Source organism: Enhydra lutris, unplaced genomic scaffold, assembly GCF_002288905.1.
Source record: "Enhydra lutris kenyoni isolate GAN:26980312 unplaced genomic scaffold, ASM228890v2 scaffoldscaffold28, whole genome shotgun sequence".
Taxonomy (NCBI): domain Eukaryota; kingdom Metazoa; phylum Chordata; class Mammalia; order Carnivora; family Mustelidae; genus Enhydra; species Enhydra lutris.
Window position 1 is genome coordinate 22,713,060 of NW_019154112.1, and position 2,842 is coordinate 22,715,901.

Sequence of the window (2,842 nt, forward strand, 5' to 3'; positions counted from 1 at the left end):
ACACAAGTTATTTACACCTCTGGAATTTTGATTCTTTATCTGTTAAAAGAGCTAACTCATATTATTTTAATTAAGTTTTCTCTTAAAAATTTAAATTTTGTAAATATTTGAAAAGCTTGTATTATAATCTATTGATGTAGGCATGGGAGGTCATAGATAAGTTTTCAATAGTAGTTTTTTTTTTGTCTTTCCATCTTTAGCTCTTTATGCAACATAAGATTTATCATACATTTTTTCTTCATTCTAAGATATTTTCATGAAGTTGAATGTTTGCGTAATGATGAAGTTGTCAGAGTGGAAGCTAGACTGTAGAATTAAAGACTGAATGGTGGAAACCATGAGTATAAATAAATTTTTCATGCAATTTGTTAAGGAAAGGTTAAGAAGAAAGAGAAGTAAGTGGAAGGGGACATGGAAACAAGTAAGGGTTACAGTTGGCTGAAACATACTTAAGCATGTTAAAATGCAGATAGTGATTCACTTTTAGAAAGGGCAAGATTGGAGATACAAAAGAAGCTCTGACAGCATCGAGAAAAAGGTCCCAGAGAAGGTTGAAGAAAATGATATCTAGACCACAAACAGAAATATAAAACTTAGCAGAGGAAATATCTCATTTGTTTAAATAAAAATTTAATAGTAATAAATGATCAAAGTGTTGTTTATTGATTGATTGATTGATTGATTGAGGTAGCTGGATTTGAAGGAGCCCTATATCATAACTCAGTAGCTAAAATAAGTGCATTTATTTAGTTCACAAATCTAAAAATTAGTGAGGGGTTGGCTGGGATTAAGTTTAAAATCAATTACAAAAATACCTGAAAAGTAACAAACATTTGGAAATTGACTAACACTTCTAAAGAAGCCAGGGATCAAGATGAAAAAAATGAAGAAAATTAGAAATTATGTTAAATGAAATGAAAAAGAAAACTGCAGAGAACACAACTAGTGGGATGTATCTAAAACTCTTTAAAAGAAAATACATGTCCTTAAATGCTTATGTTAGAAAAGAACAAAGTTCTAAAATCATAGATTATGCTTCCACCTGAAGAAGTTAGAAACAAAGCATAAATTAAATCCAAAATATGGAGAAGGAAATAAAAGTGAGTGAAAAAAACTACATAGAAAATAACAATAAAGAAAAATAAATGAAGCATAAATTTGTTTTTTAAAGATTAGTAAAATTTATAAACCTCTGAAAAGATTTATCATGAAAAAAGAAAATGTAATATCAAGATATAAATGATACCAATATCAAGAATGAATGAGAGCACCTGACAGGCTCAATCAGTTCATTCTCTGTCTTTAGCTCAGGTCCTGAACTCGGGTTTCTGGGACAGTCTTGCATCAGGCTCCCTGCTCCGTGGGGAGCTTGCTTCTCCCTCTGCCTCTCTTCTCTCTTTCTCTCTCTCTCTCTCTCTCCCTCTCTCTCTCTCTGTCTCTCATGAATAAATAAATAAAAATCAATCTTAGAAAAAATGAATGAAGCTACATGGCTAAAAAGGCAAAAAATTATAAAAGGATAATAAGGAAATACAGTGAACAACTTTATACCAATAAAATTGATGACTTAAATGAAATGGACAAAACTTTAAAAGACACCACTTTCTAAAACTGACACAAAAAGAAATAGAACATATGAATATTCCTCTACTATTGAAAATATCAGACTATAATTGAAATTCCCCTCAAAAAGGAAAAGAAGAAAAGAAAAGAAAACTGCAAGTCTGGATGGTCTCAGTATTAATTCTATCACAAATCTAGGAAAGCAGTAACAGTCCAAAACCTCTTTCAGAAAATAGAAAAGGAGGGAATGTTTTCTAATCTGTTTTATGAGGCCAGCATTATCAAAACCAAATGAAGACATCATAAGACAAAATAGTCACAAATCAATATATCTTATTAATTCCTGTTATTGTTATTGTACCATTTTACTGATATGGAAAGTATGTTAGAGTAACCTGTCCAGGATCGTATAGCTCGTAAGTGACAGACTTAGGGCTAGAATTCAGGCAACCCATGCTTTTAATAACTAAAAAAATTCTACCTGAAGCTGAGAGTTCTACTTCTTATTAGATTCCTTATCTAGAACCCTGTAAAGTCAGTATCTCTACAAATATCTGGTACCTGATTTGCAGGATAATTGTCTCAATTGGGTGTAGAAGTACCTAGGATTCTGTAAAAACTGGAAGTCTTACCATATATTTTTTTCTTTATTTTCCACTTAAATACTAACATTGTTTATTTTGGTTACTAGTTTTTAGGCAAGGAACCAAAAGTAAAAATCAACTATTGAGACTTCATCAAAGTAAAAAGCTTCTGCATAGTGGAGGAAACAATCAAAAAAACTAAAAGACGACCAATAGAATGGGAGAAGATATTCACAAATGACATATCTGATAAAAGGTTAGTATCTAAAATATATAAAGAACTTATAGAACTCAATTCCCGGAGCACCTGGGTGGCTCAGTTGGTTATGCATCTGCCTTCAGCTTAGGTCATGATCTCAGGGTCCTGGCATTTGACCCCAAGTTGGGATCCCTACTGGGAGCTTGCTTCTCCCTCCACCCCTCCCCCTTACTTGTGTGGTCTCTCTGTCTCTCTCAAAAAAATAAATAAAATCTCGGGGCACCTGGGTGGCTCAGTTGTTAGGTGTCTGCCTTCAGCTTAGGTCATGATCCTAGGGTCCTGGGATCTAGCCCCACATTGGACTCCCTGCTCTGTGGGAAGCCTGCTTCTCTCCCTTCCAATTCTCCTACTTCTGTTCCCTCTCTCGCTGTGTCTCTCTGTCAAATAAATAAATAAAATCTTTAAAATAAATAAATAAATAAATCTTTTTTTAAAA